Here is a 26408-nt window from a genome sequence, read left to right as displayed (position 1 = left end):
CAGCACAAGGCAACCTAGATCTCATGACGTATTTTGATAGACAGAATTAGCTCTCACTCAAACCAAAATCTTAAAACTACTGAAATGATTATTCTGTCTGTAGAACTGACTGCACTTAACTATTGCCTTGTACTTGTTCAAAGCAAGAGAAAAGGTGAATTTTTCTTTCTCAGCTTCCTTAGAACTTTGTTCCTAAATTTTCAGAAGCTTTTCATCTCCACACCACCTCACCCCCAACAAACTGAGTGATTGTTGGAGAGGTTACATTGAATGGAAGTCGTCAGGATGAGGGGCCAATGGGACAGAAAGGAAGAAAGTGGGAGATGAAAGTGGAAGAGAAAGAGGTTGATGGTTCCAGGGTAGGGCAAGTTTCGTGGAGCAACGGGCTTGTTCACATCCTTTTTGCATGCTCTAAACTAGAGACTTTACAATCGCACAAGTACTGGCCATAATCTTCTAATCCTCCTCAGATTACAGGATGAACAAAGAACAAAAAAATTACAGCACAGGAACAGGCCCTTCGGCCCTCCAAGCCTGCGCTGATCAAGATCCTCTGTCTAAGCCTATCATCAATTTTCTAAGGGTCTGTGTCCATTTGCTCCCTGCCCATCCATGTACCTGTCCAGATACATCTTAAAAGACACTAACGTGTCTACGTCTACCACCTCCGATGGCAATGCGTTCCAGGCGCCCACCACCCTGTGTAAAGAACTTTCCACGCAAATCTCCATAAACTTTCCTCCTCTCACTTTGAACTCATAACCCCTAGTAATAGTTCTCCATCAGCCTGCCATGGGAAGCCTTATCAAACACCTTACTGAAGTCCATGTATATGTACATCTACAGTCTTTCCCTCAAATCAACTTTGTCATGTCCTGAAAAAATTCTTTTAAGTTGCTAAGACACGACCTTCCCTGCACAAAAGCATGTTGCCTATCACTGATAAGCCCATTTTCTTCCAAATGGGAGTAGATCCTATCTATCCCACAGTATGGTGCTAAAGGACAAGAGAACTGCAAATGCTACAACCTTGCTCAAGAAAGGTTGCAAGGACAAGTCCGATGACTACTGGCCAGTTACTTTAATCTGTTATTTAACTAGTTAGCAGTGAAAAATATTTGCACAAATTATAATCAAGATACAATTAAAAGTTGTTTGGACATGACTGGATCAATTATAGAAGTCAGAGATTTGTTGAGGGTGTGCAATGCAGTTCATGTGGTATACACTGATGTTCAAAAAGCATTTCAAGTGTCATTTAACAGGCTTGAAAGCAAACTTAAATGCTACAAAATAAAAGGGATAGTAGCAGCACAGATACAAAATTGCCCAAGTAACAGGAAACAGGTGGTGGCAAATGGCTGTTTCATGGACTACAGAAAGAATTATAGGGGGCTCCCCACAGGTTGGGTGTTAGGGCCTCTACCTTTTCTGATAAATATCAACCTCAAAAATGCAAAGCATGTGAGCGGTAAGGAAGACAGAGTCTAAGAGGCCTTATGCAGACTACTGCAATGGGAGTCAAATCACAAATGAAATTTAATGCAAAGTCGTATGATTAATTTTAGTAGGAAGGAGGGTAAAGAGACAAAGAAAGGGGGAAATTGAAAAGGGTGAAGAGAGTGGACCTCAGAATCTGTGTGCACAACTCACTGAAAGTGACAGGGTAGACTGAGAAAGCAGTTTATTACGCATACAGAATCATGGATTTTATAAGTAAAAGGTACAAAGTACAAAAGTAAGGAAGTTGTAAGCTCAGAATTGGTACAACACTGAAGGAAGCTATTCCACCGATTGTGTCCGCCACCAAGTATCACTCAAGAACATGAGAAATAGCCAACGTATACAGCATGGAAACAAGTCCTTTGGCCGAACTCGTCCAAGCTGACCAGTTCCCTAAACTGAAATAGTCCCATATCTCAAACACTGCTTTTGTATCCATGTCTACCACCTCCTCTGAAAGCACATCCCAGGCACTTACCACACTGTGTTAAAAAAAAACCTGCTGTCAAATTCTGTTTAAACCTTTACCCTTTTACCTTTGAAAAAACATCCCCCAGTAACTGGCATTTCTGGCCGGTGGAGGTGGTGCTGGTGAGGGGGTGGTGAAAGAACTGATTATTTATTCTATCAATGCCTCTCATAATTTTGTCAATTTCTTTCAGGTCACCCTCATCCTCCAACTTCAAGAGAAAATAAATCAAGTTTGTCCATTCTCTCCTCAGAGCCAATACGCTCCATACTAGGCACCTTCCTGGCAAATTAACATCCTAGAACCTCAGAAGAGGGATTTTAAAAATTTTTTTTACAGGTTATGACCATCATTAGCAGGTCCAATATTTCTTGCTTTGAACTGAGTGGCTTGCTCGGGCATTTCTGAGAACAGTTAACTGTTAATCGCATTATTGGGAGTACACAGTCACACGGAGGCCAGAGCAGGTAAGTGCGGTAATTTTCCTTTCCCGAAGGACACTAGTGAACCAGATGGCTTTACTTACAGCGGTTGAAGACAGCTCCGTGGTCATGATCTGGATTTGCTTTCAATTCCAAATTTTTTATTAAGCGAATATGAATTTCACCAACTGCCACAATGGGTTTAAAGCCATGTCCCTGGACTATTAGACAGGACTTCTGAATTACTAGTCCAGTGACATGACTATGATACAACAATATCCCTTTTTAACTTCTAAAAGGCATAACCCTGCAGCTGAGGCTGAGGCTGGCCTAGTATCCAGCTATGGGTGCTGCAACTTAGGATGGATGTGAAGGCGGTGGCAGAAGAGGTTCATGAGAATTGTTCCAGGAAAGAGTTGTTGTCTGGGATGTTTTAAAAAAAGCATCTATTACAGCTATTATTTCTGTAATGCTTTTTCAAATAGGGTGCAGAACTACTCAAATTATTTGATCACTTCTCCACAGTTTCTACTGGTTAGTAAATTAGTGACGATAAACACCAAAACACTACATAGTGACATTCTCAGACATAAAATATTCCATGAAGAGCAATGATGGAATCAGAATCTCTAACTCTTTAAAATGAAAATTATAGGAATATTTGAAATAAATCATATTTTAAAACCTTTACTCACTCAAATAGAATGGCAGATCTCCGACTGCAACTTTAAGTAAGCAGGAAATGGGAGCAAGGCTCCCTCCTTCTTTTGAGGGGGCAAAGGTCGATTTGTGACAAAATTGACCTTTTCTCAAACTTCCAGTTGGAGCTGCCAAAACAAATGTATTACTATTCCTGAAACAACTTTGCCTCTGTGCCACTTACAAGTTTTTCCTATGTTGCAAAATGGCAGCTTTCATATCTTTGTGCACAATAAAGAAAAACTTGTCCCAAGTATTCACACAGCCTCCACTGAGAACTGTTGCCAGCCTGGTGAAAATATTAATAATACAACAGTGCATCTATCCAAATACATCTCAATTTCTCGTTCCTTCACACTATAGTCTGAGGTCTGCTTTATGCTTCCTGTTTATAATCTACCTTTTTAAGTCAGTACTCGACCTGTGAAAAAATAAAGTGGCCCTATTCATGGACATGGTTATAAAGATTAACATATTAGGAATTCAACACCACCACTTCACACGAAATATTGTTTGGTGTTGTACAAGACTCAAGACAACTGAACAATCTTGGCTGACCAATAATTTGGCTGTCATGTTGAAGTACAGAAAGTTACACAAGATCTTACTGTAAAGACCACAATAAATTTAATCGTACAAACCAGTTATTTATATTTTGCCTATTTTCCAAATAAACAAAGCATTCGTTGAAGATTGATAACAACCTAGAAATGTATTAGTGCTGCTATTCAAACATTCAGAGCTCTGAGAGCGCTGGGGAACTGGACAGCTCTTCTAGAGACCACGCACTAAGCAATCAGGACTCTCCCTTCAGACATTGGTATTCCTGTGAATTACCCTGATGACTACAAGATGAAAAGCTTCATCAAAATATGTCCTTTTTTCCAGCAATACTCAAATTATTTGATATTTCTATGAAATAATCCACAGAAAAGGTAACATTTTCTTACTGGAATGAAAAAAGAAAACTGTTCTATACCAACAAGTTGATTTTATTCCTAATTTCCATGTATCAAGTGAAGCAACAAAATATGCAAGGCTGAGATAGATAGATGCAATTTGATTTATTATTGTCACCTGTACCGAGGTACAGTTAAAAAGTTTTGTTTTGCAGAACAGCTTGTACCATAAAGTGTGTACAGGGTAGTAGAACAGAGCAAAGGATACAATGTTCCAGCTGTAAAGAAGGTGCATAGACAACGAGAGCAATATTAAATTTAAAAATTAGAGGTCCGTTCAGAAGTCTAAAAACAGTAAAAGGAGCTGCTGTTCAATCTGTATGCATCATGTACGAAGTTTTGTATCTTATGCCTGACAGGGTGGAAGACAGTACAACCAGGGTGCAAGGGGTCTTTGATTATGTTGGTTGCTTTCCTGAGGCAGCAGGAAGTACAGATAGAGCCAACAGAAGGAAGGCTGGTTTGCATGATGGACTGGGCTGTGTTCACAACTCTGTAGTTTCTAGTGGTCTCAGGAACAGCTGTGATGCATCCAGATAGAAGACTTTCTATGGTGCATCTACAAAAACTGGTAATCATCCTTGCAGACATACTGAATTTCCTTGGCCTCCTGAGGAAGTAGAGATGCTGTTGTGCCTTCTTGACTGTCATGTTGTCTTGGGTGGACTAGGGCAGATTATTGGTGATTATCACTCCTAGGAACTTGATACTCTCGACCACCTCCAACTCAGCACCACTGTGCAGAAGGGACGTGCCATCCACTCCACTCTGAAGTCACTGACCAGCTCCTTTGTTTTGCTGATGTTGGAGAAATTGTTGGCTTCACACCATGTTGCTAAGCACTCAATCTCTTTGCTGTATTCTGTCTTGCTGTTGTTGGAGATCCACCCTACAACGGTGGTGGTATCAGCAAACTTGTAAATAAAGTTGAGCTTTGGTCTCACAGTCCTGAGTGTTTACGGTGAATAGTTGGAAGCTGAGTAAGCAGCCTTCTGTGGCACCAGAATTGAGGATTATCATGGAAGAAGTACTGATTGTGGTCTATGGGTGATGAAGTCAAGGATCCAGTTACCAGGTGGGGAGCTGAGACCTCTGTCTCAGAGTTTAGAGATGACTGTTTTTAATTATCGTTTCGAAGGCAGAGCTATAGTAAACAATCAGGAGCTTGACACAGGTATCCTTGTTATCCCAACGTGACAGGGATGAGTACAGGGCCAGAGACATGGCAAATGCTGTGGTGGCGTGTTCCGCTGGTACGTGAATTGCGAAGGATCAAGGTAATTTGGTAGGCTGAAGCTTATGTGAGCCTAACCTCTTCAACCACTTCATAATCGTGAGGGTCAGAGGTAGTCATGAAATATGCTGCATGATTTTTATTCAGCGCTGGGATGGTGGTGGTCATCATGAAGCAGGTGGGGAATTCAAATCTTAGTTAAGATTCTTCATCAGTAGGGAAATCAAGGGTTGGGGAAAGGGCAGGACTGTACGCAAAGGGTGTTGAATCACCCCTGAGGTGGCAAAGTCAACTTGAGCAGCTGAATGACCCAATCCTGTTACTACGCTATTTGGCCTCAGACCATACGAACTAGGAGTGGAAGACAGACCATTCAGTCCATCAAGTCCACTCCGTCATTTAAATCAAGGCTGATGGGCATTTCAACAGCACTTCCCTGCAATCTCCCCGTAGCCCTTGATTCCTTCTGAAATCAAGAATTTGTCGATCTCTGCCTTGAAGGCATCTAACGTCCCGGCCTCCACTGCACTCTGCGGCAATGAATTCCACAAGCCCACAACTCTCTGGCTGAAGAAATGTCTCCTCATTTCCATTTTAAATTTACCCCCTCTAATTTTAAGGCTGTGCCCACGGGTCAGAGTCTCCCTGCCTAACGGAAACAACTTCCCAGCGTCCACCCCTTCTAAACCATACATTATCTTGTAAGTTTCTATTAGATCTCCCCTCAGCCTTCTAAACTCTAATGAGTGCAATCCCAGGATCCTTAGCCGCTCATCATACGTTAAAACCTACCATTCCAGGGATCATCTGTGAGAATGTCCGCTGGACATGCTCCAGGGCTCGTATGTCCTTCCTGAGGTGTGGGGCCCAAAAGTGGACACAGTATTCTAAATAGGACCTAACTAGAGCCTTATAAAGTCTCAGAAGCACATCGCTGCTTTTATATTCCAACCCTCTTGAGATAAACGACATTACATTCGCTTTCTTAATCATGGACTCTACCTGCAAGTTAACCTTTAGAGAATCTTGACCAACACTCCCAGATCCCTGTATACCTCTGCTTTATAAATTTTCTCACCGTTTAGAAAATAGTCCATGCCTGTGTTTTTTTTCCCAAAGTGCAAAACCTCACATTTGCTCACATTGAATTTCATCAGCCATTTCCTGGACCACTCTCCTAAACTGTGTCAGTCTTTCTGCAGCTTCCCCACCTCCTCAGTACTACCTGCCGATCCACCTATCTTCGTATCATCGGCAAACTTTGCCAGAATGCCCCAGGTCCCTTCATCCAGATCATTAATATATAAAGTGAACAGCTGCAGCCCCAACACTGAACCCTGCGGGACAGCACTCATCACCGGTTGCCATTCCGAAAAAAAGAGCCCTTCATCCCAACTCTCTGCCTTCTGTCAGACAACCAATCCTCAATCCAAGCCAGTAGCTCACCTCGAACACCATGGGCCCTCACCTTGCTCAGCAGCCTCCCGTGAGGCACTGTATCAAAGGCCTTTTGGAAGTCTAGATAGATAACATCTACTGGGTTTCCCTGGTCTAACATACTTGTTTATGCAAGTTTTGTCTGCACGTTCAACATATTGCAACAAAGCAAACAGGAATAACATTTATGTTGCACTGGGTTATGCTGATTTCAAAGTGGGAGAGTGTGCAATGGGACCTGGGTATCCTTGTGCACCAGTTGCTAAGGGTAAGCATGCAGGTGCAGCAGACAGTAAAGGCAGCAAATGGTATGTTGGCCTTCATTGCAAGTGGTTGAGTACAAGTACCAGAATGTGTTGTTACAGTTACACAGGGCATTGGTGAGGCCGCACCTAGAATAGTGTGCTATTTTGGTCTACTTTTCTGAGGAAGAATACCATTACGCTTGAGTGCAGTGAAGGCCATGCTGACTCCAGGGACGGCAGGTCTGACATATGAGGAAAGATTAAGGGGGGTGGGATTGTTTTCACTAGAGTTCAGACAAATGAGGGGGATCTCATACAGACTTACAAAATTCTAAGAGGACTGGACAGGGATATGCAGGGAGATGTTCCTGATGGTGGATCCCTTCAGGATCTAGGCCCGAAACGTCAGCTTTTGTGCTCCTGAGATGCTGCTTGGCCTGCTGCGTTCATCCAGCTTCACACTTCGTTATCTTGGATTCTCCAGCATCTGCAGTTCCCATTATCTCTGATCACAAATCAGTTTGAGTCTGTCCTCATCTAGCTATACCACTGTGGCGGGGAATGTGTGGGGGAGATGTTGTTAATAAGCAAGAAATGGAATAAGATTCTGTCAGGATACCAGCTTGTGTTTGAGTCAAGCAAGACAAGTCAGATAAGCAATCCATTACCAGGAGGCAGGTTAAACGTTTAAAATATATTAAAACAGGCCAGCAGTCTCCGTCTCAGCTGGTTTATCTGGGCCTGGCGAGATTTCCAGGGCCTAGAAAACCAGGGTTTCTACAAGCAAGGAAAAAGCCTCAAATCACAGCAAGCCAGCAAAAGCATTAATGCTTCTTCCCCACTCTGCAAGCTTCCCTAACATAACCACTCCATCTTCTTTGCCATACAAACCCCTTCCCCCACAGATGGGATCTCTTTTATAGCTTCAATGCCCCTATTCATGAGTTTGGATTCAAGTCAGACTGGTTGAGGAAAAGGCAAGGCCAAGAGGAGTCTTCATAGTCTTGGGCTTTGGAAAAGAACTACTGATTTAAATATTAAAACTAACCACTACAAGACCTGGTATTCAGAGACATACCATACTGTAATCTTACAGATTTGAACGGTTAAGCTCGCGTTGCCTACTGCTGGTCAGCTTACTCCATGTTTCTGTCTTTATCCTTAAACTCTGCCACACTTTGCTATTTTTGCCCAGCATGGAGCAGCTCCAGATGCAAGGTTTAAGAATCTGAAGCTGTCCAACAACAGAATCCTCCTGGCAATCAAGGATCAGGTAGCCCTTCCTACCTTGCGTGTGGAGATTAGAACGACCTGGTTTTTGACCTTCTGAATGGACCCCCTAGCTGGAATCCAAGCTTGTTATGAATCAGACCTGGGTGAGGAACACTTCCACCCCAACCTCATTTTCACCTGGACCATCTCCAACACCTCCCTGACCTTCCTGGACTCCTCTGTCTCCATTTCAGGCAACCACCTAGAAACTGATAATGAAATGTGAGGCTGGATGAACACAGCAGGTCCAGCAGCACCTCAGGAGCACAAAAGCTGATGTTTCGGGCCTAGACCCTTCACTGATGAAGGGTCTAGGCCCGAAACGTCAGCTTTTGTGCTCCTGAGATGCTGCTGGGCCTGCTGTGTTCATCCAGCCTCACATTTCATTATCTTGGATACTCCAGCATCTGCAGTTCCCATTATCACCGAGAAACTGATATCCATTTCAAGCCCACTGACTCCTACAGCTACCGAGAATACACCTCCTCCCATCCACCTGCCTGCAAAAATTCCAACCCCTATTCCCAATTCCTTCACCTCCACCGCATCTGCTCCCAGGATGAAGCATGCCACTCCCATACATCTCAGATGTCCTTGTTTTTCAAGGACCACAACTTCCCCCCGTAGTGGTCGAGAATGCCCTTGACCATGTCTCCAGCATCTCAACCTTCACACCCTCTCCCCGCAATAACCACCAAAAGAAAATCCCCCTCATCCTCACATACCACCCCACCAACCTCCAGATACAACACATCATCCTCCAACACTTCTGCCATCTACAATCCAACTCCACCAAAGACATTTTCCCACCCTTGTCTGCTTTCCGGAGGGACCACTCTCTCCAGGACTCCCTTGTCCGCTCCACGTGCCCCTCCAACCCCACCACACCCAGCACTTTCCCCTGCAACCGCAGGAAATGCTACACTTGCCCCCACATCTCCTCGCTCACCTCCATCCCAGGCCCCAAGGTGACTTTCACATCAAGCAGATGTTCACCTGCATCCACTGTACCTGTTGTGGCTCCCTCTACATTGGGGAGGCTTGGGGGCCACTTTGCAGAACACCTACTCTCGGTTCACAATCAACAACTGCACCTCCCAGTTGCGAACCATTTCAACTCCCCCTCCCATTCCTTAGACGACATGTCCATCCTGGGCCTCCTGCAGTGCCACAACGATGCCATCTGAAGGTTGTAGGAACAGCAACTCATATTCCGCTTGGGAACCCGGCAGCCCAATGGTATCTATGTGGATTTCACCAGCTTCAAAATCTCTCCTCCTACTGCATCCCAAACCAGCACAGCTCATCCCCACCTCCCTAACCTGTTTTTCTTCTCACCTATCCCTCCTCCCATCTCAAGCTGCACCCCCATTTCCTAACTACTAACCTCATCCTGCCCGACCTGTCAGTCCTCCCTGGACTGACCTATCCCCTCCCTACCCACCTCTACAGGCTCCATCCCTGTCTCTTTAACTTGTCTGTCTCCTCTCCACCTATCTTCTCCTCTAGCCATCTTCCATCCGCCTCCCCCTCTCTCCCTATTTATTTCAGAAACCCCTCCCCCTCCCCCTTTTCTGATGAAGGGTCTCGGCCCAAAATGTCAGCTTTTGTGCTCTTGAGATGCTGCTTGGCCTGCTGTGTTCATCCAGCTCCGCACTTTGTGGATTCTCCAGCATCTGTAGTTCCCATTATCTATGATGAACAACAGTTTTTTTTTGCTGGGGTGGTGGGACATGTCAGGCAACTGAACACATTGCATATTACATGCAACTCTCCCAAAGTGCATCACAATGTCAAACATTCCCCTCATCTATTCATGTTCCAGCAATAGTTTGTGAAAAGGGTGTTTTCCTTATTCCTCTCACTTAGAACGATAAAAATGAATGGAGTATTCCTCTCTTTCAAACTGGCTAAGGGCAACTAAAGCAGCACAAACCAGGTTTAAACTTGCTAATCAGGCAAGTCTATTTGTCAGTATTACATCCAACAATGCATTTTACATTGACCAATAATCCAAAAATTAAAGGAAATCATTAATATTTTAAAATAGGTTGAACATACTGGTTGGAAAATAAAAGGTTCTTTTCACTATCATCTGCTGAAATATTCTGCTCTTACTTTAACTTCATTTGTGAATGAAGATAATTCACAATTTTTCACCCAAGATACTCAGCAACTTTCAAAGTATTATTTTACGGTGTGTGGAATCACCTGGAGTTGCATTTTCCAGGCCACAGCTAAAGTGATTTATTGTTCACCTGGAAACATTATCTTTCCCCACCCCAATTACTTCCAGACAGTGATACAGTATACTGGTTGCTAGGAAGCACAGGCTGCAAGTCAAAGTGGACCTTTGCACTGAATTAAGTGCTTGAAAGCACATACATTATGACATCATCCCTTCCTTTGTCTCACCATTAATGACAGTGCTGATGTTGTTTCCTCCAGAGTCCCTCCAGTTTGCTAGCTATGTCACCATCATCAATACTTCTCTCTTCAACTAGGAGCTTCGTTCCTTTAACTTTCTCTTCTGCTCCTGAATCCCCAAGGAAGGCACAGAAGGCACTAAAACAACGGATCAACAAGATAAAGTTTTCACAATTAACTGAAGGAAAACTTGGTGTTAAGACTCTGGCCTTCTCTAAAGTGAGCAGAATTTGTGTCAGACTGAGGGAAGTGTTAAAATTGACTGGTTTAATTTGTCTTTTTACAGTTTCACAAAGATACTCTTCAAAGATTTCTTATTACTTACAAACTTGGACAGATAGATGCAAGACCCACTGTTTTCTCTCCTTCCAAATGTTGGCAAGAGTCCAAAAGTCCACTAGTGTGCTAATCCTCACATTCCACTCGTTTTGTCAATGCCATGATTTTCCCAGTCCATCACTGCTAAGCTTCATGATACAAATCTTTGGCACAGAAATCACAGTCCACTCCGCCAGGAAAACTAACATAAAAAAACTGTTCATTTAAAATGAGACAAAGAGCTGCGGATGCTAGAGATCTGAAACAAAGAAAAATGGAAATTCCATGTATTCCACAAAGAAACAAACATAACTGGAGCCCATGCAGGTACCCATGCCATACCTTTGGCCCGAAGGAAGTGAGAGAAGTTAAAAGGAGAAATTGCTCGAAGTGCAGACGAGCTTCGTCAGACAGAGGAGGGGTATAGTGGCGGATGAGCGTGTATCAAGATGTGGACAGTCCTAAGGCGATCCTGATGGGGGATGCATGCAGACGAAGTCAATCATCTGTGATGAAGAGGTGGTGACTGGTGCCCGCAAACTGGAAATTTTGAAACCGACATAACAGCCACAATTTTTGTGGGGCTTTAAGTGGAAAGGAACCGAACAAGGGTGAGAAAGTGGTCCAGACAGGAAGAAATAAGGCCTATTACACAGGAACAGGCAGAAATAATGGATCTGTCCAGGCAATCCTGCTTGTGGATTTTGGGAAGTAGTGGGATGAATTAGGAACCATGTTGTAGAGTGATGTGACATGAGGTTAGGTGGCCATCATGGTCAAGATGTTCCCTAGGGCTGCAAAAACTCAGATCGCTCCCTCTGTGCTGTCGATCATGAGACACTAAAATCATCATTTGTTTTTGCACAATTCATGAAAAATCAAGTAGCTTACACCAAATAACTCAATTTTAAGCAAAAAAAAACACCTTTTGCCCACTTTAGATCCAGTTATTGAGATGTGTTTTGGAGATTTAAATCACAATGTTGGCTCCATCACAAAACTTGCTGCGTTTCTTTTTAAGATGAATAAATTGCCATTTGGTGTTTCCACTAAATCCATTTATCTGAAGTCTTGCATGAATGCTCCAAATCATTGTGCTTTCTTTCTTTCAAAGGGCTCAAGAAAAGTAAAAGGGAAATTTTAAAAATCCACTGTTTACTATGGCACAATTTAATTAATAAGCAGCACTATTTTTTAAAGTCAGTTTAATGATTTAAAAATGTTAGTCATGGTACACTCAAAATGGATTTTAAGCAATTTTTTCTGTGAAAACCATTTTATTTGTATTTATCAAGTTGTACCAAATTTCCCCTCAACATGTCAGTGTTTCATAGGGCATTTTAAAAAATGATTACATTTTTAAACACTGCTCACTTAGTCTACTTTATGGCAGATTTTTTATTTGACAGAATGAAAGAAAGCATTTCTCAAAACAGCAGAATTTTGGAATCAACTGCGTCCAATTCTCTGACTCCACCAAAGCACAGACTCAATTTCTAGATGGCTGCTAGCAAGCTATGGCGTCATGTAATAGAATACAATGCAGCAGGTTAAAAAAAAACTAAGGGATGTAAATGAGCTACTTGGTTAAGGGAATGTCTGGAATACAGGCTGTAGCAGAAACTGAATACTGTTGATAAGACAGCTGGCTCACTGAAGCTTTTCATCTTGTCTTCATCAGACAAATGCAAGAAAGCCAAATTTCAAATGATTGTTACCATTTACACAGGCATGATTGGTTGCAAAGTCAGGTTTAGTTACCTGAAGAATTGCTTGGACAAAGCACAGAACCAAACGCTCTCCCTGGAGTTATTCTTAAAATGTTGCAAGGCTTGAGCATATTTCTCCAGTTTACAGAGAATGGGCCCAGTGTATGCCTAATAGTGTTGCTCCATGTTATAAGCTCAACTGACTATCGTAAATAGTTTATTTTTCAACACATAGCGTGCTTCAGCAAGTGCTACGCAAACACAGAATTACATCCAAAGATAGAGATTCTGTCTATGATTTCAAAAGTGCAGGCCTGCCAAATAGGGTCTGTCCAAAAACAAAGTTGCTGGAAAAGCCCAGCAGGTCTGGCAGCATCTATGAAGGGAAAAACAATGCATACAGAATACTAAACATATCCAGACAGCAATTACAAATCCCAAAACATCTAGTGTTACATGTGATTCCATGATGGGATTATTCAGCACATGCTGCCCATAATGCACTAAAAACTACAAAGCAACCAACTGAAGAATATTTGCATAGTTTGTAACTTAGTACAGCTTGTACTCTTAATGCACAGAGAGTTCTGGGTGTTCAGGTCCATTGTTCCCTCAAGGTGGCAATGCAGGTCAATAGGGTGGTCAAGAAGGCATACGGCATGCTTTCATTCATCGGAGGGGGTATTGAGTACAAGAGTTGGCAGGTCATGTTACAGTTGTATAGGACTTTGGTTCGGCCACATTTGGAGTACTGTGTACAGTTCTGGTCGCCACATTGCCAAAAGGATCTGGATGCTTTGGAGAGGTTGCAGAGGAGGTTCACCAGGATGTTGCCTGGTATGGAGGGTGCTAGCTATGAAGACAGGTTAAGTAGGTTAGGATTATTTTCATTAGAAAGACGGAGGTTGAGGGGGGACCTGATTGAGGTCTACAAAATCATGGGGGGGGTATCGACATAGTGGAGAGCAAGAAGCTTTTCCCTCCCCCAGAGTGGGGGACTCAATTACTAGGGGTCACAATTTCAAGCAGAGGAGGGAAAAATTTAAGGGAGATATGCGTGGTAAGTTCTTTACACAGAGGGTGGTGGATGCCCGGAACACATTGCCAGCGGAGGTGATAAAGATGGGCACAACAGCATCATTTATGATGTATCTAGACAGATACATGAATGGGCAGGGAGCAGAGGGATACAGATCCTTGGAAAATAGGCGACAGGTTTAGATAGAGGGCCTAGATCAGCGCAGGCTTGGAGAGCCGAAGGGCCTGTTCCTGTGCTGTAATTTTCTTTGTTCTTTGTTCTCTGGGCCAAATGCAAATTGGACGAGTTCAGTTTAGGAAATCTGCTTTGCATGGATAAGTTGGGCCAAAAGGCTGTTTCTGTTTTGTATACCTCTATGACTGGAAAATGGCTAACGTAGCACCCCTGCTTAAGAACAGAGGGAGGCAGAATATAGAAAAATATCGGCCAGTTAGCCTGACCTCAGTTGTTGTTAAGATTTTAGAATTGATTAAGGATGACATTGTAGAGTACCTGGAAGTACATGGTAAAATACAGCTGAGATAGCATAGCTTCATCACTGAGGGGTGATGACTGACAGATCTGTTAGAATTCTTTGAGGTGGTAACAAACAAGTTAGACAAAGAAGAGCCACTGGATGTGATCTATTTGGATTTCCAGGAAGCCTTTGATAAGGTGCTGCACAGGAGGCTGCTAATTATAGTCAGAGTCCATGGTGCTCAGGACAAGGTACTGGCATGGATAGAGGATTGGCTGGCTGGCAGAAGTCAGAGAGTTGAGCTAAAGGAGTATTTTCAAGGAAGGCAGCTTGTAACTAGCAGAGTTCCACAGGGGTCAATGTTAGGATCACAACTGTTCATGCTACGCAGTAACAATATGGACAAAGGTACTGAGGGCATTGTTGCTAAATTTGCAGATATATATCCTTCACTGGACAAGGGGGCCAAAACGGCTCACAATATTGTTAGTGTAACAGGTAGTGTGAGGAAATGAGGCTGCAGGGCACTTGGGACAGGCTAAGAAAGTGGGCAAAGAGTGGCAGATGGAGTACAAATGGGACAGTGTGGGGTTATGCACTTTGGTCAGAAAAGCAAAGGACATTATTTTCTAAATGTGAAAAGGCTTTAGAAATATGAAACACAAAAAGGGACTTAGGAGTCCTAGTCAAAATTATATCACTGAATAGCAAAACAGGCTGGAGGGGCTGAATGACCTACACCTATTTGTTAAGTTTACTGTAAATTTACACCAGATCTGCTTTGTTCTTTGCCCTTTGTCAATTAGCAAAATATCTTCTATAATTTCTGCTGTTCATCATCGCAACTAACCTAACTGCAATCACGTGACTCATGTCAAGTTTTGGTTCACTAATATCCTTGAATAAAATCTGACATCTCCACAAGGTCTGTACTTCATGTGACTCTAGACCCACTGGCTCTCGACTGCCCAAAAAGGGATTGACAATAAAATACATTGACACCCACATCCCATGAATAAATTAAAAATAATTGTCGTAACTAAGTTCAGAGCCTCCCTTTATTTTGTTGGACAAAATGACCTGTCATTAAATTTATTGCCCACCAAGTCTTTTGGGTGTTGCATTCCAAATTTGAGTAATAAGTAATTTGAGAAATCTCAGATACACATACTTGTCCACATTCAACATATTCCTAGTTTCAGGTGAGCTCTAACACAGGAAACATATGCTTTTAGAATGGTCCGTGTCAAAGATGTGCATACATAAGGCTTTTCTCAAAAACTGGGAGCTACGTTAGTTTTAAACATCAACATTATCCTTTTTTTGTTAAGTACTGGTAAGCATTTCCATTAACAGAATAATGGTTCATATTTCTTATCAAATAGAACAGCTCATTTTCCTCCCCAAACAAGGCACAAAGAAAACCAAATAGCTATCTAATTCTTCTGGTGGCAGTTTTTTTAGTGACAATCTGGAGCTTGCTGCATAATATGATATTAAACTGGATGACATTCTGATTCAAAACAAGACAATCAAGGGACAAAGACAACAGGTAGCAAAGAACGGAGAGAAATCAAGGTAAGAGGAGATAGAGAGGGAAAAGGTGAGTAATTAGGGTGAGGGGAAGGAAATGGGACATGAGTCAGGGGTGAGTGAGGCAGAGCGACAGAGATGGAGGTGAGTGGGGGGAGAGAGAGAGAGAGAGAGAGAGAGAGACAGGAAGAACATGAAGGGCATAGATGAGAAAGGGCAAGGAAGGGGTGAGGAAGGTGAGAGTGAGAGATAGGGCAACACAGTATAGTGAGTTAGGATGAGAGGAACAATTCAGCATTTTAATATAAAAATGGTTGGATTGAGAATGGCAAAGACAGCTATTCAGATATGCTCCTGTTGCATCTGATGACCACTATCAACACTTCATGTGTCAAATCAAAACATCAAAGTGTACTTGAACCTGCTATGGTCTTGCTCCCCAATATTTGTAGCATGGGCTCTTCCTGGTCATATTCAGGAACAAAATTATTTTGCAGATTCTTTCAGTGGAATGTTACTTATGTGGAGGTGGATATGGACTGATAAACCCTCAAAAGGTTTCACATAGCAGGTACTGGTCCAGGTCATAGCTTCAAGAATGTGAGAAATGCTGCATCTTCTATTAATTACAATTATGCTTGTATCAAGTCAGCATCTCTTTCTGACTTCTCACTACTCCAAGCGGTTTTGTAGCTTATAATAAAAAAACTGCGTGATCTGAAAGAGTTTTTCCTCCTCCCCAATACCCAACAGCTATAAGAACACAAGTGGGATCAGGTAATTCTACTGAACATCTGGTATGGTATATAAAGTCAGTTGAATAGGACTGGGCTTCCTTTTTGGAGCAGACTCGATAAGCCAAATGGCCTTGCGCTGTGCTGTTTTTTTCCATCAACTCCGAGAGATATGCCACGGTACACCACCAACCAGTCCACACACCACACATTAACAGATTTGCTACAAGAGCAGTTCACAATCTAGGAGTACTGCAGCAAGTAACTCACCTCCTGTCCAACATCTCCAAGGCACAAGCCAGGAGAGTGATGGAATACTCCCCACTGGCTTGGATCAGTGCAGCTCCAACAATTGAAGCTTGACACCATCCAGGACAAAGCAGCCTGCTTGACTGGCACTACATCCACAAGCATCCACTCCCTCCACCAGCGACGCTCAGTACTGCTGCTACTATCTACTAGAAGTGCATCAGACAAATGGGAACACCACCTCCAAGTTCCCCACCATCCTGTCTTGAAAATATTACCGTTCCTTCATTGTCACTGGGTCAAATTCCTTGGATTCCCTCCCTAATTGCATTGTGGGTCAATCCACAGCAGGAGGACTGCAGCAGTTTCAGATGCCTGCTCACCACCTCCTTCAAGGGCAACTAGGGACGGGCAAGAAATGCTGGCAGGCAGCGCTGCCCACATCCCAGAAATGAACAGAAAGAAAACATGGTATTCATCAACCTGATCAAGCGTTTTAACTCAGTCAATCAGGAAGCTGCGATGGAAGATCCTTCAGATGCTGGCTGTCCAGTGAAATTCAGTCATGTTGCAACAGACCTCACCAATGGGAATACGACAATTGCTTGAGGTCAAAACAGGGGTCAACCAGGGACAGGTTATCACTCCCCCTCTGTCCTCACTTAATGCATTCACCAAATTTATTTCAGCCTCAACCTCACAAAGATTCAAATCCTTTACCAACTAGTCCCAGGGCAAGTTCTGGTCCATCCCTCCACTCAGGTCAACCTAGAAACCCTCCCAAAACATGGAAAATTTCACTCAGCTGGAAGGCTACCTTTAAGGCTGACACTCAAGCCAAAACTCAACATCAAATCCAATCTGCAAGCGTCATCTTCAGATGCCTAAGTATAGAGTCTTCGGCGGTCTGTGCTGATGCCAAAATCTTTATGGATAAAGTAGTCATCTTTCTGACTCTTCAATATAGCTCTTGTACAGACTCCACCTCAAAAAAAACTTTAGTACCATCCATGTCGTTTTTGAGACAAATGCCCTCCATCAGATGGAAGAATAGGCATACGAATATCCCTGTCCATGAAGCAGCTGATAGTGTCAGCATCAAGGCCACAATGATCCAAATTCAATTCCACAGAGCTGGCCACATGCTTAGAATGCCCAACATCTGAGTATAAAAGCAAATCATTTTCACTCAGATCAAGGGAGGCACATAAAAATGAGAAGGACAAAGCAAGTGGTTCAAAGACTCGCTCAAAGCTTTCCTGAAGAAATGCAACTTAGATGTCAAAACCTGGGAGACCTTTCTTCACAAGAAACGAACCTTGAGCAAATTCCTCTCTGAAGGGACAAAATACGTTGAGAACTTCTGTTGACAAGAAGTATGGAAAAGTAACTGGAGAAAGGAACACCAATGATTGCACGTGCCACGGCACCTTCTGGAAACACCTGACAGGTGCATGGTCTGAGGTGCAGCTCCTGGCTTAGGTTCATCAGCTGTGCAAGGACTTGGAGAACCCATGGCCAGTGACACAGAATTTCCTAGATAAATAATCTTATTCATGAATGACTGACTGTTGACCACATTGATGCCAATTCTGAGAAAGTTGCAAAGGTCAACAAGGTGGTGAAGAAGGCATTTAGCTTGCTTGCTTGCTTTCATTGATCAAACCAGTATAAGACTTGGAATGTCATGTTGTGGTTGTAGTGGACATTGGTGAGGCCACTTTTGGAGTACTGTGCACAGTTCTGGTCTCCTTGTTATAGGAAGGGTATTATGAAATTGGAGATGGTTCAGACAATATTTATTTATCAGGATGTCATTGGGAATGGAGGGTTTGGGTTAGAAGGAGGCCAGATAGGCTTGAGTGAAAAAAGTCCCAGCCTAAGAGTTTGAGGGGTGACCTTTATAGAGGTTCATAAAGTATTGAGGGTCGTAGATACGTTGAATAGAATAGGTCTTTTCCTTAGGATAGGGCAGCTCAAAACTAGAGGACATATTTTTAAAAAGGGGAGAGGGGAAAGACCACAAAGGGACGGGAGCAGCAATGTTTTCACACGGTGTGGCTTGAGTGAGGAATGAACTGCCAGGGGAAGTGTTAGTTGCAGGTACAATTACAAGATTTAAAAAAAAATTTGGATAAGTACATGAATAGGGAAGGTTTAGAGGGATATGGGCCTCACAAATGGGACTAGTTTAGTTTGGAAAACTTGGTCGGCATGGGCAAGCTGGACCAAGCTGCGTTCAATTACTATCTGTGGCATTGTTGTTGCCAAAGTCAAAAAAAACACCAACAAATCAGAATTCAGTTGGTACTGAATACATGTAAAGCAACGCTCAAAAAGATTGACAACAGTACAAAGAGGCACTGCAAGGAGAAATTAACCAATAAAATGAAGCAGGTAGACAGCCAAGTTGCAGAAAGTAGTTTTATAAAAATTAGTCAATTTTTTGCCTTCATTTTCCCCAACTTAAAAACTTCAGTCGTAGTAACATTTGTAACATAAATCTCAAAGAAAATGAATTAGGTCTCAAATTTTCTATTTTGCTCCAAGTCACCGGCACATTGTTCAAAGTTTTAATAAAATATTTTCTCCTCATTTTAGGGTATTTGCTTTACTCTGGTGTATTCTGGCTGTTGTACAATTGTTAATTTTCATCAGCATGTCACAATTCCTTTGGGAGTGTCTAGCCCAGATTTAAAGTTTTGATGAAAGTTCTTAGCAATACTGAGTACAAATCATCAACTGGGTCACAGTTAAACCATCATTTATTTAAAGAATAGTGCAAAAAAGGAATAAAAAGGGGGGGGGGGGGGGGGGGAAGAAGTGGCTTTACTATTTTTTTAATCCATTTCTGGAACATGGGTGTCGCTGGCCAGCCTGTATTTATTACCTATCCCGAGTTGTCCTTGAGAAGGTGGAGGTGAGGTGTCTTCTCGAACTGCTGCAGTCCACCTGCTGTGCATTGACCCACAATGCCATTAGGAAGGGAATTCCAGCATTTTGACCCAGCGACAGTGAAGGAACAGGATAATAGCTTTTCAGTTCAAAGAAACAAAAGAACCTGGAGGCCTTTACATTGAACAGAGGAGGTTAGGGGAGTTCTGGCAAGGCATTCATAATTATTAGCAGTTTTGGTCATTTAAATAGAGGAGAAAACTACTTAAATTAGTTTCTGAGTTAATAAATTGAGGGTATACATTTAAGGTGAAAAGCAAACATGAAAGGGGAAGTCAACATTTTGTGATAGAGTTGTTGAGACAGATGTTCAAATGAAGAGTGGTGAAAATAATGACAACAGCTTTAATAAGGAAGAGTAGGAATGCAAACAGGAGACAGTCACTTCAGCCAGTTACATCATTCAATTAGCTGCCTGTTATGGGCCTCAATTCTACTAAGCTGATTTTTGCCCAATATCCCTCAAAAATCCATCAATCTCAGGTCATAGAAATTTCAGTTGGCCCCCAAGACCTTCAAGTGTAAATTCGAGTAGAAAACGTGCTCCTTGACTACAGTCACAGAGCACAGAAGCATGCCAATACTTCTAATACCTCCTCACTCCCTGTGGCAAACTGTTCAAGGACCTCACAGTCCCTCTCCCCAAATTCTGTACCTCCTATTCCCAAGCAAAGTTGGATGTGGAGTACTCATTGAGCTGCCTACCAGTGTCCTCTAGCTCCACAGACAGATTGACTCCTTAGTCCCTCATGGGCTCTACACTTTCCCTGGTTATTCACTGCCTCTTGATATATTTAAAATTATCTTGAGATGCTCTCTAATTTTACCAACTAGTTTTTTGTCATACCCCCAAGTTTCTCCTTGCATTTTCTAACCTCAACCAGGGCCTCTGTTGATTTGCTCCCTTTGCATGTGCTCAAAATCTCTTTTCCTCCTTATCCAGTCCCAAATATTCAGACATCCAGGTTTATCGCTCCTGTGTGTAACCCTAAAGGAAACACGTTGGGCCTGTACTCTCCCCATTTCCTTTTCCATGGTCTCCAACTATTCTGCTGTAGATTTTCCTACAAGTAGCCGTTCTCCACCTTCTGACTACATGCGAGTTTGCTCGCTGAGCTGGAAGGTTAGTTTTCAGATGTTTCGTCACCATTCTAGGTAACATCAGTGAGCCTCCAACGAAGCGTTGGTGTTATGTCCCGCTTTCTATTTATCTGTTTAGGTTTCCTTGGCTTGGTGATGTCATTTCCTGTTCTTTTTCTCAGAGGATGGTAGATTCGCTCCAAATCAGTGTGTTTGTTGATGGAGTTCCGGTTGGAAAGCCATGCTTCTAGGAATTCTCGTGCGTGTCTCTGTTTGGCTTGTCCTAGAATGGATGTGTTGTCCCAATCAAGGTGGTGTCCTTCCTTATCTGTACGTAAGGATACGAGTGATAGTGGGTCATGTCGTTTTGTGGCTAGTTGATGTTCATGTATCCTGGTGGCTAGCTTTCTGCCAGTTTGTCCAATGTAGTGTTTGTCACAGTTCTTGCAAGGTATTTTGTAGATGACGTTTGTTTTATTTGTTGTCTGTATAGGGTCTTTTAACAAATAAAACAAATGTCATCTACAAAATACCTTGCAAGAACTGTGACAAACACGGCATTGGACAAACTGGCAGAAAGCTAGCCACCAGGATACATGAACATCAACTAGCCACAAATAGACATGACCCACTATCACTTGTATCCTTACATACTGATGAGGAAGGACACCACTTTGATTGGGACAACACATCCATCCTAGGACAAGCCAAACAGAGATACGCACGAGAATTCCCAGAAGCATGGCATTCCAACCGGAATTCCATCAACAAACACATTGATTTGGAGCGAATCTACCATCCTCTGAGAAAAAGAACAGGAAATGACATCACCAAGCCATGGAAAACTAAACAGATAAACAGAAAGCGGGACATAACACCAGCGCTTCGTCGGAGGCTCACCGATGATGTTACGGAATGGTGACGAAACGTCTGAAAACTAACATTCCAGCTCAGCGAGCAAACTCACATCCAGAACCTCAACCTCAGCTACAAATCTTCTCAAAACTCACTTCTCTGACTAGGTCATAGAATTGTACAGTACAGATTAGGTCCATCACGTCTGTACTGCCAAAGCTAAATTACACTAACATTAGTTCTTTTTTCAATCACTAAACCTGCAACCTTGAATGTTACGACATTTCAAGTGTTTGTCCAAGGTCCCTAGGTTACCTGCCTCAACTACTCTCCTAGGCAGCATGTTCCAGACTCAACGCCGAGTGAAAAATGTTTTCCTAAAATTTCTTTTAATCATCCCGTCTTTCACCTTAAAAAGAGGTGTACATCCATGTTACTGATCCTTCAATTAAGAGGAACAGCTGCTTTCTCTGCATCCTATCCACGCCTCTCAATCTGGTCCTTCCATAATCTGCCCTGCTCCAAAATAAAGCAACTTGAGCTTATTCAGCCTCTCCTCAAAGCTAAATCTCCATCTGGTGAATCTCTCTGCATCCCCTATGATGCAGAGACCAGAGCTGTACACAGTACTCCAGCTGTAGCTTCAAAGTTTTATACAGCTATGACAGAACATCCTTACTCTTATAACGTTATGCCTCAACTAATACAGGCAAGTGTCCCATATGCCTTAACTGCTCTATTAACCCGCGCTGCCACTTGCAGTGATTTGTGGACAAGCACACCAAGGTACCCCTGTTCCTCTGAACTTCATGTCCTACCATTCACTGAGTACTCACTTGTGTTGTTCCTCCTTCCAAAATGCACCACTTCATACTTATCAAGTTTAAATTCCACCATCATTGATCTAAGTATCTGACCAATTTGTTCATATCCTCCTGCAATGCCTTTAGTGTTAATCATGTAGCCAATATTCTGTCAGATCTTACCTTGTTTGAAAAAAGTTGACAGTACACAAATTCCAAACCCTTTTTTTGTAGAACATCTTTCCTTTTCCATAATAAACTTAAAATCATACAATATTGTTAATTTCTTGCTCTCCCACTGCCACCTCAACCACCTGTTTGGTTTCATTCCCCAGAATTAGGCTCAGTTGCGTGCTATCTCTTGTCGGACCATCTACATGATAACGTAATTAGCTCTTTTGAATTTCAAAAAATCTGCAAGCTCTAAACCCTTTACGTTACAACATTAATTCTTGGGAAGTTTGTTACCCAGTTTGGGTTTCACTGGGACCACTCAGCTCCTGACTGCATGACAGCCTTGGTTCAAACATGGACTAAAATCACCTAATCCCACAGGTGAGAGGAGCATGACGGTCAAATGTGGCCATGATGTCAAGGGCCAGGTATGGCATCAAGGAGCCTGAGCAAAACTAGAATCAATGGAAAATCAGGGGCAGATTCTCCTGTGACGAGATTCATCCTGACACATCCTGCTGGCTGGAGGTCAGTCATTTCAGCTCCAGAACATCTCTGCAGGAGTTCCGCAGGCCCAACTATCTTCAGCTGCTTCAATGACCTTCTCTCCATCACAAGGTCAGAAGTGGAAATATTCAATGATTGCACAACGTTCAAGACTATTTGCAACTCTTCAGATACAGTGGCAGTCCATCTTCAAATCTGACAACATACAGGCTTGGGCTGAGAAGTAGCAAGAAATAACTGCCCCACACAACTGCCAGGCTATACTCATCTCAAAGAAGAGATTATCTCACCACCATCTTTTGACATTCAATGGTGTTACCATTCTGAATCCCCCATTGTCACCATCTTGCAGGATACCACTGAAAATTCACCTGGACTTGCAATATTAACACAGTGGTTACGAGAGCAAGTCAGAGGCTAGGAATTCCGCAGCGAGTAACTCACCACCTGACTCCTCAAAGCCCGTCCACCATTTACAAGTCAGTCAGGAGCGGATGGATGCTCCCCACCTGCCTGGATGGATGCAGCTCCAACAACACTCAAAGCTTGACGTCTTCCAGGTCAAAGCAGTCCACGTGATCGGAATTTCATCCACAAGCATCTATTGCCTCCACCACCGACACTCAGTAGCAGCAATATGTACTGAGGAAATTCAAAGATCCTCAGACAGCACCTTCCAACCCACTTCCATCTAGAAGGACAAGGGCAGCAAATACCTGGGAAAATCATCACCTGTAGGTTCCCCTCCAAGCCACTTACCATCCTGACTTGGAAATATATAACTGTTCCTTGACTGTCAAAATCCCACACTTCCCTCCCCTACTCCACATGGGCTACAGTGGTTCAAGAAAGCAGCTCACAACTACCTTCAGGAGCAACTAGGGACTGGCAATAAATATTGGCCAACAAGCAACGTCCATGTCCCACAAGCAGGGGGAAAAATTGAAGTCACCCAATTACCCTACTGCTTTTATTACACCCCTCAGTGAATGGTCTACATATCAGGTCCTCTGCCTACTTACTGTTTGGGGGCCGATATTACACGTCCAATTTGAGTGCCCCCTCTTAATCCCTAAGATCTATCCACAATGCCTCATTTGAAGATTCCTCCAGGATATCATCCCTCCACACTGCAGTAACTGACTCGTTAATTAATAATGCAACATTACCTCCTCTTTTACACCCTCTCCCTTCTGCCTGAAGATCCCGTACCCCAAAAATGCGGTATTGCCAGTCCAACTATTCCTTAATGTCTGTGATGGCATTATCACAATTCAATATTATTCCATGGTCTCAACTCATCTGACTACCCATAGTACCTGTTGTATTCAACTAGAGGTCATCCAGCCTAGTCTTGCTCCTTGATTTGCACCATAGCTGAACATCCTGAGTCGTGGTTCCCTTACAAAAGTATGCTGTGTCACTGTTGTACACAAGGTCTGTGTCTCCTCCCCTGCCAAACGAGTTTAAATTCCTCCCAACTGTGTGAGCAAACATACCTACAAGCATGTTGGCTCCATTCTGGTTCAGGTGCAGATCACACTGCTTGTGCAAGTCCTACATTCCCCAGGAAAATACCCCAGTGGTCCTGTAATCTAAAACCTTCCCTCTGGCACCAACTTTTGAGCCACACATTCATCTGTCCTATTCACCTGTTTCGACATTTAATACCACATGCCACCGGGAATAATCCAGAGATTGCAACCTCTGAGGTCCTGCTCTTTAATCTGCTGCCAAGTTCTCCGAATTCTTCATGCAAACATACATCCCTCATTCTGCTTGTATTGTTGGTAGCCACTAGTACCATGACCTCGAATTATCACATTCCCTCCCTTCAGGATGCCGTGCGGCCTCTCTTTGATATCCCTTCAATCCCAAACAAGATTAGATAATCAAAATAGAAACATCTTGCACCCATCAGGACAAACACAACAATGTCAAATATCAAACTATCACAATAATTTATATGAGCATAGAAGTGTAATGGATTAGTTGATATGTTGCCATAGAGAAAGCAACTTGGAACTGCAGACTCTGAAAACTCCTAGGTCATTCAAAAAAAAAGAGGTCTTGAACTTAATTTCTTCGTTTACAGAAAATAGATCGTTGCGAATAGTGTTTCACTGCTAGCAATTATACATAAGTCACATTACGAGCGCAATTGATTAGCTTAAAATGATAATTATTGTAGCCATCAATGCACTCAGGATTGTTCAGTAACTGTCAACAATCACAAAATCATAAGTGGTTGGTCTATCTCACATTACCCTAGAAAGTCAAAGGGCCTCAAAACTCTTAATGATAGGTTAAACGAGCAGTTTCACACAACTAATAGCTATAGGTACGAAAGTGGAATTTTTACACTAACAGAAGACTGTCTTTTTGAATTGATGGCAAAGAGAAAGCATGATTGATGAACTCAGCAGGTTGACAACCAGAACCTGAAGAAGTCATACTTGACTCAAAACGTTAACTCTGTTTTCGTCCCCCAAAATTTTACTAGATCTGTTGAGTTTCTTCAGCAATTTCCACTTCTCTCAGATCTCCAGCAGCCATGGTACTTGATTTTTATTGTAGTTCAAAGTGTCTTCTAGTGATTGCAATCAATTAACTTTGAGTATGAATTTAGTGCAGGTCCATGGTCAAGTACGTAGGCATTGTGTCCCAACTACTGTCTGAACAAATCAAACAGCATTTTCCTTTGACTAATCTTAATGGGTAAGAGCATAAGAAATAGGAGCTGGAATAAGCCATCTGGCATATCACAAGCCTGCTCTGCCATTCTATAACATCATGGCTGATGTTTCCGTGGACTCAGCAACACTTACCCACCTGCTGACCATAACCCTTAATTCATTTACTGTTCAAAAATCTAACTTTGCCTTAAAGCATTCAACAAGAGGTAGGGGAACAGGTCTGGGTGGAATGCTCTTGAGGGTGGTATGGACTTGTTGGGTTGAATGGCCTGTTTCCAAAATTAAGGGGCGGCACTGGGGCTCAGTGGTTAGCACTACTGCCTCACAGCTCCAGGTTTGATTCCACCCTCGGGTGACTGTGTGTGGAGTTTGCACATTTTCCCTGTGTCTGCGTGGGTTTCCTCAGGGTGTTCCGGTTTCCATCCACAATCACAGCACTTTGGTTGAAGAAGTTGTTCCTCAACTCAGTCCTAAATCTGCTCTCCCTTATTTTGAGGTTACGCCTCCTAGTTCTAGTTTCACCAATCAGTGGAAACAACTTTCCTGTGTCTATTTTACCTATTCCTAATTCCAATTAAATGTCAGACAACTATTAGCCTGAACATGGGGGAAAATTCCAAGTTTTTCTTCCA

At 42.8% G+C, this 26408-nt stretch overlaps 1 protein-coding gene across 6 annotated transcripts in view; it reads right to left on the bottom strand.

Moving 5' to 3' along the window:
- The window catches only part of commd1 (copper metabolism (Murr1) domain containing 1), an 85933-nt gene that overhangs the window by 22586 nt on the left and 36939 nt on the right, over nt 1–26408 (bottom strand). Inside the window, exon 3 of one of the 6 annotated variants that reach the window (XR_009446115.1) lies at nt 10656–10805. The exons of the other annotated variants lie outside the window; for them this stretch is intronic. The gene's annotated coding sequence lies outside the window, so the exon portion shown is untranslated. The remainder of the gene's footprint in view (nt 1–10655; nt 10806–26408) is intronic. 6 annotated transcript variants of the gene reach the window in all.

This window comes from Stegostoma tigrinum, chromosome 9 (assembly GCF_030684315.1).
Source record: "Stegostoma tigrinum isolate sSteTig4 chromosome 9, sSteTig4.hap1, whole genome shotgun sequence".
Classification (NCBI taxonomy): Eukaryota; Metazoa; Chordata; class Chondrichthyes; order Orectolobiformes; family Stegostomatidae; genus Stegostoma; species Stegostoma tigrinum.
This window is presented reverse-complemented; position numbering and strand designations above follow the sequence as displayed.